The sequence below is a fragment of the Trematomus bernacchii genome, unplaced genomic scaffold, assembly GCF_902827165.1.
Source record: "Trematomus bernacchii unplaced genomic scaffold, fTreBer1.1, whole genome shotgun sequence".
In the NCBI taxonomy this organism is placed as follows: domain Eukaryota; kingdom Metazoa; phylum Chordata; class Actinopteri; order Perciformes; family Nototheniidae; genus Trematomus; species Trematomus bernacchii.
Window position 1 is genome coordinate 10,189,583 of NW_022988043.1, and position 7,326 is coordinate 10,196,908.

The 7,326-nt window shown below is 40.5% G+C and overlaps 1 protein-coding gene across 6 annotated transcripts in view; it reads right to left on the reverse strand.

The window, feature by feature from the left end:
* The window catches only part of slc23a2 (solute carrier family 23 member 2), a 45,080-nt gene extending 38,418 nt beyond the window's left edge, over positions 1 to 6,662 (reverse strand). For 4 of the 6 annotated variants that reach the window (XM_034118055.1, XM_034118054.1, XM_034118053.1 and 1 more), the window contains exon 1: positions 6,365 to 6,662. The gene's annotated coding sequence lies outside the window, so the exon portion shown is untranslated. The remainder of the gene's footprint in view (positions 1 to 6,364) is intronic. The other 2 variants (XM_034118052.1, XM_034118056.1) reach the window with 2 other exon arrangements.
* Between the last annotated feature and the right edge of the window lie 664 nt (positions 6,663 to 7,326).

Sequence of the window (7,326 nt, forward strand, 5' to 3'; positions counted from 1 at the left end):
ACTGTGCCTGTTCCTTGGCCGACATCCTGTGAGGTGATCCTCTGTATCCATTTAGCCTACTGAGAGTCAGAGAGAGCTACTCTGAATGGCTGCAAAGCTTGTTTTTAAATATATTGACACACTTGCTAGCACATTTTTTTACACGTCATTTCAACAAGAACCCTTAAATCGGCTTTGCTGTACAAGCTAAACTCAACTGCTGATTAACTTCTTCCTTTGTGTTAGTGCACCTTTCCAGTAAAAGTAGAATTACGCATTCATCAGCCTGTTTACAGATTGATTTACAGTAAAGGCAGCGACTCAAGACCCACAACTCAGTAGCTTTACCTTCATGATGCCCAGTTAAGAAAAGTGGCACTGATGAACCCATGCACCCTGTAAATTATGTGTTGGCTGATATTGAAAATAAAAGGCTGCAGAACCAATACTTACAAGGAAATTAGGACAAGGGAAAGATGGGTGGCACAACTTAAACCCAAATGCAAACAGTATTTAAATGTAACTATTTCAATAACAAGAACAATACAAAATATACAATTAAGTTAAATGTATTGGTGAAAATGTAGTGTTTTGTTGTAGCTTCTTTAAAAATGATATGTCACTTCTATTAAAAATCTGACAATTGCGTCATTGTTTTTTCAGGCAAGAATGATCAACCTTCATAGATTATAGCTTTCCAACTGTTGCGATTTGCTGCAACATCATAAAACAGATTTATTTTGTTGGAGAAAAGACACTGCCACTGGGTCTATGTAGTTATAATGCAATTTTCATCAATTATCAATAAATCTAGAAACTAAATATCGGATTACCAGTGGAAAATAGTGAGGTGCAACCCTAAACACTGCCAGATATGAATATGATTTTCAACAAATGTACTGGTACACTACCATCTCTGAATACATAGTCTTCATCTGTTAGTTATTTCCGTCTAATATCCGTCTTTTGGTTTGGGGAACCAACAAACCATATAATTTCAAACCATTTTCTTCTTCCTCTTGAGCAACCTTTGGACTCCAACCGACTCATCCAACCCACACGCTACTGAACCTGTAGTTAGGACTCCTAAAGAAGATGCACGCCAGCACTTTCGAACAACAAAAGAGTATCAAATCACCTGCTCCAAACAGCTGGTGACGTTGCTTTCTGTTTTGGTTGTTCAACCATCACACTGGCTTACAAACAACAATCACTACAGGTCTGAATGTACCTAATAGCTGGTAAAATAACTAGTGGTCACACATGGCTTATATCCACATTTGGCTGTAATGTCAACTTGTGTTCAAACCCTTACAACCATCAGCTGATCAGTCTGGCACCACCTAGAGTTATCAGCTGTGACTACAAGGCTTTACATATGATAATATGTATTGTTTGTTCTACATGACAACTGCACCTCTGAGGTCCGCCCGGTCAAAATCCTATATTTATCATACACATATTTGAATGCTTGTTTTGGAATTGTACTGTATTGTTAGCTACTTAAAAGTCCTTGTCTGCACACTTAACTAATAAAACGTATTATTGTTCTTTGATTAGGTCCAACAGTTATTCAGCGGGATAATAAAAAGTACTTTGTACTGAAACTGCTAAGCAACTCTTTGAGTCAGGAAAAGTGAAGTTATATTATTTTATTTTGTCTTAATATTGAGTTTGAATGAAAAGCTATTTCACAGTTGTTTAGATTTAAGGCTCAATGTTGTGCAGAATACTGGTATTACATATTGCTGGTTGACTTTTTATTCAAGCTGACAGTGTATTTAAAATAAAGCGGATAGGGATTGGCAGACACTTTGGTCAAGTGTCATTACCAGTCATGAGTCCATTGTAAACAGCTGGCACAGGTGCAACAGAAACTATTTGCATTAGGGGTGCAATGGTATCCGTATTCGTCCCAAAACGTCACGGTTCGAATGTCAAGGTTCGGCACATGCAGTCACACGACGAATACGCCTTTTTTTATGAGTGGGAAAAAAGTCTGTCACTCAGGGCAGTATCCATTACACTATATATAATCCAGGGGGCTGTATTGCGCCTAAAAGCTGTTTGCCTGCCGCCCTTAAACAACAAATGAAGAACAAGAAGAACGCACAACAAAACGAACAAAATGCAAAAGGAAGAAAACTTAGTATGGCGATTTCAGATAACACACAGGAGCTAGAAGACCCACCTGCTTCTTTTAAATCAGCTCTGTGGGAACATTTCGGGTTCCCTGTGGACTACAACAACGATGGAGTGCGAGTGGTGGATCGGACGAGGACGTTGTGTTGGCGTTGGTGCGGTATGCTAATGGTAACACACGCCAAACATGCTAAATCATATCAGAAGGCATCACCCAGATTTGCCAATCACCGGAGCCCGGCAAAAGACAACAGCAGTTCAACAGCTTATCCCCGCTGTTTTTAAGAAGCCAATAGACATGAAAGCCGAGAGACCAAAATAAATAACGGAAGCTATATTTGAACGGCTATGCGCCCTTGAAACACTTTCTTATTATTTATTTTGTAATATTTTCAAGACATTCTTTTTAGTTTTACAGCTTATTGAACCTTTTTGTTTGACATCAGCCATTATAGATAATATGGCCATCTGAGTGTGTGTGGTACCGTTTGTGGTTTGTTTTTAACTGTGTAATACAGTTAATTATTCAAAATGTTAGAGTTCCTTATTTTTAAACTGAAACTTGCACTACTGTTCAAAAATAAACAACAACAAACCTGGAATTATGCATTTGGGACTTTTTTTTGCTTTTTCTTGTTGTACCGAACCCGTACCGAACCGTGACCCCCAAACCGAAGTACGTACCGAACCGTGAATTCTGTGAACCGTTACACCCCTAATTTGCATGCAAGAAAATAGATGTTTTGCCACAAATAACAATCAAAACCTTTCAACTGCATTGAAAAAGAAAAGTATAATTTGAAAATTAATCAATACGAGGCGATCATCTGTTGATAGGGTATACAAATACTTCAAGCAGTCATCAACTACAGGCCTTTTTCATACACTGAAGATATTTTCAGACTTGCTTTTATTGTCCCAGTAAAGATAACATTTATTTGGATTTATGAATGAAAAACTCAGTTACAAGATTAGAAGGCTGTTAATTAATGAGTTGAACTCAGTGTGCGAAAAAGCACACGTCCCACCGCCCGGGACGTGTTATTTACAATGTCGGACAAGTAGATCTTTCAATTGACTTGTCCAGCGGACAAGTGACGTTTTTAGCCCTCATTTATTGACAAATTATTGATAAACTCAGTTTACAAAAGGCAGAACTCATTCGCAAATTGTCCGTGGCCGCCATTGTTCGTTTAGAAATGTTAGTTTCGGTTCTGCTTGTCGATTCCTAAGGAAATGCATCTCGCCGCTTTCTGTACTGTTAAACGGGGGTGGGGCAGTGCGGGACGTGTAGCACAGTGGCAGGGTTGGGAAGCAAAACTCGGTTCCGAGTAGGAACAAATAACAATTGTCCGGTACCGGGATTAATAAGAGTTGTGAGGACAGGAGGCCGAGCCCCGCGGACCGCAGCTCTCTCTCTCTCTGCTCCGGATCATCTGATCGCTGCACGGTGCAGTTCAGCGTCTCTCTCTCTCTCTCTCTCTCCCTCTCTCTTTCTACACACAGCGGACCCGCTGCCCGTTTAACAGCCTAATCTTTGTCAAACTTTCTTATGTTCTTTCTTTAACACGTAATGAAGGTTATTAAGCGTTTTAGCTCCTACATTGTTAATATTGACCGCCATTTCCTTTATGAAGTAAAGCAGCCTCCCTGTCTGTGTCCTCGCGCTGTCCTCACATCCCCCGACCCCCAGACTCGGAGGAGCACAGGGATGTTAGTATTGTTTATGAAGCAGGGTATAGAAAATACATTATTGAAATGAAAATAGTATTTATTTACTTTTACAAACAGTGAGCAGCGGCAGCATGTGTATTGCAGGACATGTGTAAGCATGCAAGCGTCTTTGAGTTGTAGAAAAGCGCTAGGCCTATAGGCTATAAATATAATGTATTATTATTATTAGGCCTATGTGTTGGACATGTGTGGTTGGACTCTGTCTCACAGGCAGGTTGCAGTGTAACATCAGAGGAGACTGGGCCAATTGTACATTCTCAAACTGCACCACATAGAACTAACTAAACAATGCAGAGATTATTTTTATATAATTGTATTCAATAACCGTAAGAAATTAAACAGTATGAAGTGATTTCTAAATATGAATACAGATTTGACTTAATGTTTTCATAAATATGTTTTTCTCCCAGTTTGTCATGGGACTTATTTTTACCCTCTCAAAGAACCGGAATCGAGAACCGAAAATAACTGCAATCGAAAAGCAGAACCGGAATCGTTAAAATCCAAACTATACCCAACCCTACGTATGTGTGATGCAGTAAAATCTTACCGCTCACTTACGTTAGCGGTGACGTAAAAATCGTGGGGAAAAGTAAAATACGTTGGCGAAGAAGAAGATTCCAGTGCCCCCAATTTTTGTCCATTCTGGACAAATGAAAAATGTATTCGGACAAGTAAATTGCCAAACTCACTTGTCCATGGACAAGTACTCTCTAAAAACTTTTTCTCACACTGGAACTGATAGAGTGAAAGATAACTGTTTGTGCAATGATGGTCATCACACCAGTATCAAAGCATGTCCCATTTTATAGCTGCCAGTGGGATAATTGCTCGACTGTGAGAGCAAACTCAAGATACATTTTAGTTTTAAAAAAACAACATTGTAATGGCTCCATTAAGTTAGAAAAAAAAACATAATTGTGGTCTCTAAAGCTAGATTAATAGTTTAAGAAATAATATTATAATGGCCTTATTCAGGCCTGTAGTTTTTAATGATTGGGATAAAAATAAGCATTGGTGTCACAATTAAGTTCGTCGTTATAGAATATGTTTTAGTAGCTTATTCTCCATTTCAATATGTTTATTGTTCTCAAAGAAACCTTGAAAATGTTACAAAAGTACCGACAAGATATACAAAAGTTAAGGAGAAAACCTCACCATCCAGATAAGACAAAGGTTATTTAAAAGCCAAGCTAAAAACTTTATTGGAAAAGGTCACAGAGTCAGGGCTGGTTACAGGTCTGTGTTGCAGGATTACAACATTCTCTGTTAACCGTTTTGGTTCTAACTCCTGGGGCAGCCAGTAAGCCAGCCCAGTATGACAAAATAGGTCAGAGGAGAGAGATTTATAGAGCAAGATCAAGTAGAAGATTATGAAATGAATTTTCTGAGTGACTCGACATTTTCAAGTTTTCTTCAAGCCCCTGGCAGCAGTGTTCTTAATTACTTGGACTAGCCGATGAGTTGGTTGAAGCTGGACTGGAAAACAGCGTCTATATCCATCATCATGACATAATTACTTCCATACTTTGCATTTCATCTTACCCTTCCAATAATAATGTGTTTGCCTATGACACAGACACACGCACACGCACACACGTTTCCAGGACGTTTCCAGGACGACCCCATTATCAGGAGCCAATAAATCCTAATGGCCAAATAAGCACTGGCGTCCCAGTTTTCTTCTTCTGCTGGCTATGTTTGCCTTATGTACAATCTGCATTAGTTCATATATTTATCTTCAATTGTTACATTGTCCATAGTAATCAGTCACTTCTTTACCCACCTGACATTTTCATTTTCTCGAATAATACTACAGTGACAGATATTTGTAGTAGTTCTGGTGGTTCGACTTCTTTTGGTGCGAGTTATTTTACTCTTTATTCAGGTGTACAGTATTCAATTTACATTCTGTTTTTAGCTCATCTTATTTTACATGTATACAGGTTACTTCTTAAGCATTTACCTGCACATTGGTCATTATTTTATTGGTTATGTCTTATTAATGCTGCATTGAGTCTGGTTAGATGTTCATTGCCATAACTACACTGTAGCTACTGTGCATATGACAATAAAACCTTTGAATTTGAAGTGATGCACGATTATTCTTCCTATATTAGGTCATACAACATATATAAAGTCACAATAAAGCCCTCCTATCGAGTTGTAAACATTGAGACGGTTGGGCTACGCACTAAAAAAAGATAAGCAATGTTTTGTTTAGGTATTTTCTTTTCCACATTTTGTCGTTTTAGACAGGGTAAAGGTGACGACTGAGGAGTAATGAGGCCTTGTGTTTCACGGTCACACTCCGGCGTCAGCAGACAGATCGACACACGGTCACACAGCCCGTCGCTCCGGTAACGAACATCTCTCACCGTTACTCGTTATCTCCCGCCGGTTAGCATAGAGCCGGGGCTTCTAAGTTCTACATGTGCGGCTTCCCAACACCTCCACATGTGTGATATCAGTGTCTAATGGGATTAAAGATGGCACGTTTTGCCCTCACCTGCCTGATGAAAGAGAAGCCGGAGCCCACTTCCCTTCTCGGCTAACGTTACGTCCGTCGGCTTGTCCCCGTGTTGTGTGTTGTTGCACGGTGAGGAGGCGGAGGCTGCAGCTAGCTTGTAGCCGAAGGATAACCAACGCTGGGCGGACTGCGGTGAACAGATGAGACCGTCTTCTAGCCCGGTTCTTCCGAGACGAGCTTCTTCTTATCCTACACCAACCGGTTCCTTTAGACAGCTGCTGCTCACAGAGGGATTTCGCCTTTCATAAAGACACGGGGTTGACGTTCGTCCTCACGCATGCCCACATCCACTTGTGACGTAAAGCGCCTTCCTCTCGCCCCGCCTTGGAACTGAGGCTCAGCCAATCAGAGGCGGCACAGTGGTGACGCAACCGCCCCCTCCTTCATTGTGAGGATGGTCAGTGACAGCGCCTTCCTCGGCTTTTGTAATGTTGTTAACCTTTCTTGCATAAGCTTCTCTTTTTTTTCTGTGCAGTTACTTAACCAGCACGTTCACCCACCTCCTTAAAAATTGAAATGGGCTCTTTCTGCTTGTGTCATCCTCTGTGCTGCCTAGATGCTGATGTATTCCACCACACCGCCACCTGATGGTTGTGTGTTTTGTACTGTCTTTTGCATTTCCACAGCATATTTGTATGATATAATACAATGTTCGAGTTATCATTTGAGCTTTATGGGCTTCTTTAAAACTAGCGCGCACACACACACACACACACACACACACACACACACACACACACACACACACACACACACACACACACACACACACACACAGCAGCAGCAGCCCTCTATACTGCTGCTGGTTTATAAAGCTTTGAATGGCCCAAAATACATTTCTGACCTACTGCTAAATTATGAACCATCCAGATCTCTCAGGTCTTCAGGGACTGGTCAGCTTTCTGTCCCCAGAGTCAGAACTAAACATGGAGAAGCAGCGT